The following is a 9,192-nucleotide window of genomic DNA, read 5'->3' on the forward strand; positions in this document are numbered from 1 at the left end:
TTAATCCTAAGTGCCTTAATCATTTTGACATATCAAATCAAATGGTGTAGTCTCGACATGCATAATCAAGTAAGTTCTAGAATAACAGTTCAATACTGACTCACTCAAAGGAATAATAAAAGTGAGCATGAAAGAATTAATAGATGCTCAAAAAGCTCAAAAATCTCACAAAAATTATGGCTTTTTGATGTTTAAAAACTTGTGAATTCCAACTCAAAGTAATACCTAAACTTTAGGGAAACAACCTAAGATTTTAAATTCTTAAAAATCAACTCATCATGCTCGATTCTCTAATGTCTTAAATTTTTAACAATCAATGCATAATTGCTTATGTTTTAATTCAAGATATATCAATCAAAATCATAAATCAATTAAAATTTATCCTAAATATAATATGACAGCTTTTCAAGAGAACAAGGCAATAATTCAGGGATTTTTCTGATAATGAAATAAATATCCCCCCACACTTAAGACATACATTGCCCTCAATGTACAAAGAAAGATATTAGAGCATAAGAATAAGAGAGGGAGAGAAGTGAAACTTCCTGTGTGATTAATTCCTCGAACTGGAGTTTTGGAGAGTAATCGGTTCGAGAGTGGAGGTGGATACTCCGGCGGTTGTAGAGGTTCATTAGTCCATAAGTCCTGCACCAAAAGAATATTATATCTAGTGGTAGCTATGGTCGTGGTCGAGCAAGACATGGCAGTTGTGGAGAACCCTTCCCGGTGGAGTTTTAGTTCCTATGTGATGATGAGCTTAAGAGCTCTATATAACTGTGATAAAATCAGGAACTTTTTAGGAGATATAAGGAAAATTAATTACTCATAAAAAAATAACCAAAATTGATAATTAAAAATAAAATTCTAAAATCTACTAAAATTAAAAATAAAAAGTAGTTTTAATAAAAACATAAAATAATAATAAATAAATGTTTTTAAACATCTTCATCGCTAGATGGTTCGCGAGGTCAGACTGACGATGAGATGTGGAGGTGCTGACAAATCTGCTGTAGAGTAGCATCAATGTTGTCAAATCGTTGAAAACACTTCTACTCAAATCGAGTGAGGTGCTCAGAGATGTCAGCATATGAAGTCGCCGCATGAACTGGACGAGAGGGTGGTGGTGGCTGAGTCGGTGGGTCCTCGTGCTGTAGAGGGACATCATCAGGAATGTCCTCGTAGGCCTCCTCTACGGTAGATTTGGTGAGACGATACTGGGGAGGGTAGGTTCCTCAGTGCCTCTCGATCATCCTCATTCTAATCATGCTCGAGATGCCTTGTGGAAACATCTGGCCGATGAGGGTGAGGGATGATTCTTGGGCTACGGTGTTGAGGAGCCCGAAGTGTCGAGCCAACCAAGTAACATAGGGGCCGATGGAGATAACCCCATTCCTATGCCACTCCGTCTGGTGCTGAATCGTGAGAGCAATGAAATAGGCAAGGTCGATTACGTGCCTGTGTGACATGCACCATAAGAAGTAGGCTGTCATGAGTGTTGACGAATCCAGTGCTCTCTCGCCTCCCTGTAATTGTATGAGCCAAAATGGTGTGTAGGTACCTCGGGGATGGTGGAAGAACTGATGCCTTGGAGTGGCTAAGATTGTAGGAGGCTGCGCCAAGGGCTAAAGTGTGCCAGCACTTCGAGGGAGAGAAATATATGTGCGAGTGAGAGTATCTAAGTCATTTTCCTTCTTGAACTCCTCCGTATATAAACCCAGTGCCGTACTGAATTCTGGTACGCTGAGCTGGGGGACTAACCCGCATAGGAAAAACTGGACCATGTCGAGATCATCATAGTTTGTCATTACAGTCTGAAGATGGAACGTTGAGTAGAGTTCCATCGTGAGCTCGAGGTATGTGGGTTCGATGATCCCAAAGAACAGCTCCCAAGGGTCGGTGGTTAGGAGGGCCCAAATCGTATCAGCCAACTAAACTTGTTCTACGACAGCCCAGTTGATACAGTGGCTCGCAATTAAAGATCGGGCCCGAAGTATTTGGAAAAGTTCTTCTTTGGGCCCTCGGGGGAACTGAAGGAATGGGTGACAAATTTTTGTGGTTGGACCCGCGGAAGATGACACTCCTTTCCTCTTCTTTGAAGCAGGTACGGTGGTTTTCTTTCCTCGTGAAAATGACACGGTACCTGCAATCAAAACCATTAATTCATCTTGAGGAATTATCAAAGTAAAATGAAAATAATTTGGAAGTAACAACCATAATTTCAGTAACTACTAAGACTAACAAGTTAATCAAGGCAATCAATTGTATGGCATAAAAATTAGCAACGAATTTCATGGAATGCGACATGTGTGACGGATGAAAAGTGTCAACACTAAAGGCATGAGTATGTATATTGTTCTAATCATGAATATTTACTCCTACTAATTAAATAAAGTAGAGAAATCACATAAAGAGTAAGAATTTGAACATGAAAACAAACTAACTTGTGCTATGAGTAAAATGTAAGTGATAGAGAGATGAAAATAATCATGAAAATTGCATAGTACTGTGATAACTAACATGAAAAATGAGTGCAATTAAAGGGGGAAAACTAAACAAATGCTAGAAGGAGAGAAATCGGGCGTCAAAAATGAAGTGGGAAGCGACGCACGGGCATGGTAGGGAGGTCGTGTAAACCTGCAGTGGCTAGGGTTAGGGTTTTTGAATGGGGAAAAAGTGAATAGTATAGGGTATTTATAAATTTTGGGCCACACGGCCATGGCACACGCCCGTGTTCCCTAATTTTTGCCTGTGTGTTTCGCGGTTTTCCTATTTGGGCGCGTCTAAAATTTGTCCCATGCCCGTGTACCTCGAGCATGTGGGTTCACACGGCTGTGTCAGACGACTGTGTCTAGCTTCGTTCGCTTCTCCCACGCCCGTGTTAATTTGACAGGTTCGACCACAGGTGTTAGACACGGGCGTGTTCGACCACAGGTGTTAGACACGGGTGTGTCGCACGCCCGTGCTAATTTCTCAGTTTCAACCACGGGTCTTCCACACAGGCATGTCGCACGCCCGTGTTGTTTTGGCAGGCTCGACCACAGCCATGTCACATGGCCGTGGCCTTTTATCGTAGCCCGTGTTTGAGAAAATCCTTGCCCTGTTTTCACACGACCATAAGCACGCCCATGTGCTTGGTCATGTCTCTGTGGAAAACTTGTATTCAAGAGCTCCGTTAGTAAGTTAGATGTTGAAGACTAAATTTTTAAAGAAGTTAATACAGTTAGTGCTCAGGTTGCCTCCCGAGAAGCGCTTATTTATAGTCTAAGCTCGACTTACCTCTCCGTTGAATGATCATGGTGGTTCGAGGAGTTTATACTCTTCATTCCTGCTATCAATCTTAAAATAAGGTTTTAAACGAGAGTTGTTTACCTTAAAAGTGCCGAACTTCGGATGACTCACCTCCACCGTACTGAATGGAAAAATGCTGAGTACCGTAAGAGGGATTTCTTCATTCGGTGTGGTAGTGACAATGTGGGGATCTGTGGCATCTAATAAGACTTTATCTCCAACCTTAAGTTGATTTGGAGAGGTATCGAGCTCATTCTGGTGTAGTTTCGATTTATCGTGTGTTCTCAGTTTATGTGTTCTTCATTCATCTAGCTCCACTATTTGCAGGCTTCGTTCTTCATGAATAGATCCTCTACTATTGTTTGAGAGTGGCTCATGTACTTCCTTCAGACTTATCTCCTGCAAAGTGGGTTGTATCATATGGTCAGTTTTAATAGAATGGTTTAGACGATCACCTTCAATTTCCGATGTGTTGTTAGAATTGTGAGCTTGAAGGGTGATTGTTTCGTCTCCTACGCGAAGCATGAGCTCACCGGTGCCAACATCAATAATTGTTTTAGCAGTTGCTAAAAAGGGCCTTCCTAGAATTAAAGGTGTGTTGCTATCCTCCTCTATGTCTAAAATAATGAAGTCAACGGGGAATATAAATTTATCGATTTTTACTAGCACATCTTCAAAAATACCCCTAGGAAATCTTAAAGTTTTATCTGCTAATTGAATGCTTATCCTAGTCTATTTGGGTTTCCCGAGACCTAATTGTTTAAACATTTTGTAGGGTATGACGTTGATACTAGCCCCTAAATCAGCTAATGCATTATTAACATCTAAAATACCGATTAAGCAAGGAATCGTAAAACTCTCTGGATCTTTTAATTTGTTCGGTAGCTTATTTTGCAGAATAGCTGAGCACACTGCGTTTAGTTCCACATGCGACGCCTCGTCCAACTTTCGCTTATTTGCTAAAAGCTGTTTTAGAAATTTCACTACGTTTAGCATCTGCAATAGGGCTTCAATAAATGGTAAGTTAATATGTAGTTTTTTTAAGAGTTTAAGGAATTTACCAAATTGTTCATCTGAGCGGTCTTTCCTAGTCGCGTTGGGGTATGGCACACGAGGCTTATATTCGACGTTCATCGATTTGGTTGTATTTTGATCTACCTCACCTTGACCTCTGCTTACCACAGTTTCTTGCCTCAGTTCTGGTTTAGGCTCCACAAATCCTTCTTCATCTTGAACATTAATTGCGTTGAGCTGTTCCCTTGGGTTGGGTTCAGTATTACTTGGCAAACTACCTTGTGGTCGTTCGAAAATTAGTTTGGAAAGCTGGCCTATCTGAGTTTCGAGCCCTTGGATCGACGCTTGTTGATTTTTAAGTGCTATCTCGGTATTCTGAAAATGGGTTTCTAACACCGATATAAACTTTGAGAGCATCTCTTCAAGGTTTGGCTTCTTTTCCTATTGGTAGGGTGGTTGCTGAAAACCCAGAGGATGTTGTGGTCTTTGATTTCCTTGACCACCCCACGAGAAATTGGGATGGTTCCTCCAACCTTCATTGTAAGTGTTACTATATGGATTGTTTTGAGGTCGAGTATTATTACCCATGTAATTTAAATGCTCGTTATCCATGTTGTGGCCATAAGGTTGGTATTCTGAATGGCTTGTTCCACCTCCATTTGCTTCACACTACATCACTGGGTGAACCTGTGAAGAACTAAGAAAACCATCAATATTTTTTATTTAAAAGTTCTACCTGATTAGAGAGCATGGTGACGGAATCGACGTTATAAATGCCGGCTGTTTTTGTTGGCTTTGTCCTCATGACTTGCCACTGATAATTATTCAGTGACATCTCCTCTATAAACTCATAAGCATCTTCAGGTGTTTTATTATTGATGGTTCCACCAGCAACTGCATCAACCATTTGCCGAGTCGAAGGATTCAAACCATATGGAATGTTTGAACATGGAGCCAAAGCAGTAACCCATGGTGAGGGCACCTTCTCAAAAGATCCTTGTATCTCTCCCATGCATTGTAGAGTGTTTCTAAATCCATCTGCATAAAAGAAGAGATATCATTACGTAATTTAGCCGTTTTAGCCGGTAGAAAATATTTTGGTAAAAATTTGTCGATCATTTCTTCCCAAGTAGTAATTGACCCTCATGGTAATGAGTTCAACCACTGTTTAGCTTTGTTTCTCAATGAAAAAGGGAATAGCCGAAGACGAATGGCATCATCAGAAACACCATTTATTTTAACTGTATCGCATAGTTCCAAGAAGTTGGCTAAATGATTGCCTTTTTTATTATCTAGCCTAAGAATAAGGAGGTTTTGTTTTAACTAACTAATTATCTAAACTAAGAATTCACAGAAAATAGAATTGGGGAATTACTTTTGGAAAAATGATTGAATTAAGACAATACCTAAGGAAGAATCCACCTAGACTTCACTTGTTATTCTGACTCCGAATCGGACGATTTATTCGTTTAACTTGTTCCGTAGAGATCCCTAAGTTATGTTATTATCCCTATTCAAGACTAATAACATCTAATCCCTAGATTGAATAATTGAGACTTTTCTCTAATTAACACCCTAGGGTTGCATTAACTCGATCTATAGATCCCCTTATTAAGTTTCACCCTAATCCGGCAAAATCTTGTCACCCTATGTCTAGGTGCGCAATCAACTCCGCTTAATTATGACAAATGTCCTCTTAGATAAGGTCTATTCCTCCTCTGAATAAGAGCTTATCTTGAATCAGTATCCTGGGATATCAAAACAAGAATTAAGAACACATAATTAAGAACAAGTTAAATATTTATCATACAATTCAGAAAAAAATAACAAGATTCATCTTAGGTTTCATTCCCCTTAGGTATTTAGGGGATTTAGTTCATAACTAAAAAGGAAAACATCTTAGAAGAATAATGAATACAAAACATAAAGAAAACCCAAAACTCCTGAAGGGAAATTGAGGAGAGATCTTCAGTCTCAATGGTGAATCCGGCTTCTGAAATGGATCAATCGGCTTCCCTTGAGCAGTTCCCTGCCTCCTTTTCTCTGCATCCTTTTTCTTCCTCATCTAGGGTGTATTTATAGTCTTTGGAATGCCTAAGAACCCTTGAAATTAGCCTTTTCCGAATTGGAATCAACTTGAGCTCGGTAGAGACACGCCCGTGTGCGATTACTTCAGGCCGTGCTCGATCCTGTTAGAATGGCGCGAGCGTGTGTTCTATCCGTGTAAGTCGTGCTACGATTCTACCAAATTGACACGGTCGTGTGGTCTGCCCGTGTGAGGAGGTCCAAACCGTGTTGATTTCGTACGTTGCCCCATTTTCTCCATTTTTGGCCCGTTTCTTCGTTCCTTTTGCTCTCCTATGCTCACCTAAGTATAAAACATGAAATTAAAGTATTAGGAGCATCAAATTCACCAATTCTAAAGAAAAATTATCCATAAAATGTGTTAAGCATGGGGTTAAAATATGTATAAATTACGGTTTACACAAATACTCAATTTTCTAACTGATATTCAATGCTTTTACAAATCAAGCCCGCATATGTTTTCTGCCAATCTGAAACTGCTTTTAGACTGTCATGAATGACTTTCATTTCTCCTCAGTTTTTCTAATCACATCGACCCAGTATTTCTTTTTTATCAAAATTCGATTCAATACAACGAGGTTCAGTAATTTCAACCATACCATACTTATACAATGCTATCTTAATACTCATCTCATAACTATTATTATACGCAAACTTATCTCACAGTAAATGTCTTTCTCAGTTCCTTTCAAATTTTAAAACACAATAACAAAACATTACCTTGTGTGCAACGCCCGGATTTTTGGGCTTGGAAGTATTAGGCCTTGAGTCTGGGTTCGAGTAGAAGACGGCCCGAATAATTTGGATGTTATCATTATTATTATTTTTATTTTTATTTTATATGTTTAGTGTAGTAATTAAATAAATTACGAAGGGTTTATGGTGTGGGAAAAAGGTCCAGGGCTCGGCCCATAGCTTTAGCAAAATTCTTAAATTTTGCCTCTTAAGGAAATCTGGGTAGTAGGCCTTATTAATAATTTGGGTCTGAGTATGTTGGTGGGCCTTTAAAAGGCCCAAGAGTAAATTTAATTTGAGGCAATTCCTGAATTTTAATTTTGGAGAGAGAGGGTTCTGGCGATATGGGCTTTTAAAATTGAGGTGGTAAAATAGGACACAAAAAGATCTGTGGTAAAGTGGCATGTGGCGCCACCTAGGTGTTTGGGAAGTGACGTGTGGATGTTTAGGGGGATCCAGAGTTCAAGTCTCAAGGTAAGCGTATTGTTACTTTTTTTTTGTGCATGTGCCGGACATGTGATAGAGCTTTAGTGGAAATTCGGCTAGGGCTTTAGGAAGGTTGGGCCGTGGGTCTGAATGGCCATTAGGGCAAGCTTTTTTTCTTTTTGTTTTTCCAAATTAGGGTTAGCCATCTAAAGCCTTCACTTTCATTCTATTCTCTTCTCAGCGTCGCAAAAAGCCGAAAAACGCAAAGTTAGATCTCCTGAGTGCCGAATTCTTCCTTCTCTTCTCCTCTCTTCTTCTATTTTCTTTTTCTCCTTCTTTTCTTCTCTGGCCAAAACATTCCTACCATTCTACTCATCTCCTCTTTCATTCCCATTCTTTTCTAAACCTCTATAGCCGATTGCCATAAAAGCCGAAATCCCGAAAGTTGTTTCTTGTGCCGATTTCTTCTAGTCAAAATCCTCCTATTTTCTTCATCTCTTTTGGCTGATTTTCATATCCTCTAAACCTCAACCCCTGTCGGCAATACCACTACAAAAACCACCATACCAAATCATACTCCTCTTCACAATTCCAAAAGCCGAAAACACCATAGTTTTTAGGGACATATAGCCAAATCTTTAGATCTCTAAGATTCAATTTCTGCTAGTGTTTAAGGGCTGGATCTGCATCACATCTGAGTAGAAACTGAAGTGGAATCATTTTGGTTGAAAGAACCTGAGGTAGGTACTCAGATCTATTCTTTATTTCGGGTTTTAGAAAAGCCAAAATCCCTAAAGGCATAGGGAGGCTGTCGATTGGAGCTTAAGGCTCTAAAGGTTGTAACAATTGATTTGTTTTGGTGTTAGTGTGATCTAGAGGCTGCTGATCGAAGGCTTGGACAAGTGGAACGACTAGATCTAGATCTAGTCTCTAGTTTTGGCAAAGGTAGGATCTCAAGGGCCATAGGTATTGATGGCCGATTATGGTAAGTAAGTTTATGATGGTTGCCATTATATTTTGGATCTGATATGTCTAGTGATGATTGTAGGATATCGTGGGAGATTTAGGTAGCAGTTGTTGTAAATCAGGTGTGTAAACGACACCCACTCATAGACTAGATCGGCAAAAGCCGAAAAGCTGAAATGCCGAAAAGCTGGCATTTTGTGAACTTGCAAGCGTGCGAGCGCTCGTGAGATGGTTTGGTTGTTAATTTTGGTAATCACAAGCGATATGATTGCAGAGTGTGTAATTCCGTGCACTTCAGTGTATTTAGGCTTAATGGGTCGAAATTGGGTTAATGGCCCAACAGGCCCAATTCGGTAAAAATGTTCAGTAAGTGTTTATGTTAATGTGTTAATGGCTGTAATATGCGTGTAAACCCTAAAATAGTTAAATTCACTAAAATACTCCTAAGTATGAAAATTACCATTATACCCCTAGGTGCAAAATTACCATTATACCCCTAGGGTTAATTTTGACTGAAATGCATGATATTCTAATTCTGTTTGTTGTATGCCATGACATGTATATCTGTTGCATGGGATATGGGTTATATTGATGGAGGAAGCGTTCTGGTGGCTCTGCCACAAATATCTAATCTGGTGGCTCTGCCACAAATATCTGTTTCTGGTGGTTCTGCCACAA

At 39.7% G+C, this 9,192-nt stretch overlaps 1 non-coding gene across 1 annotated transcript; it reads left to right on the forward strand.

The window, feature by feature from the left end:
* Window positions 1-5,266: 5,266 nt before the first annotated feature.
* LOC121205816 (small nucleolar RNA R71) lies at window positions 5,267-5,373 on the forward strand. Its single transcript, XR_005900889.1, has one exon. It is a non-coding gene; the product is annotated as a small nucleolar RNA R71 (small nucleolar RNA).
* The last annotated feature ends 3,819 nt before the right edge of the window (window positions 5,374-9,192 follow it).

Source organism: Gossypium hirsutum, chromosome A08 (assembly GCF_007990345.1).
Source record: "Gossypium hirsutum isolate 1008001.06 chromosome A08, Gossypium_hirsutum_v2.1, whole genome shotgun sequence".
NCBI lineage: Eukaryota > Viridiplantae > Streptophyta > Magnoliopsida > Malvales > Malvaceae > Gossypium > Gossypium hirsutum.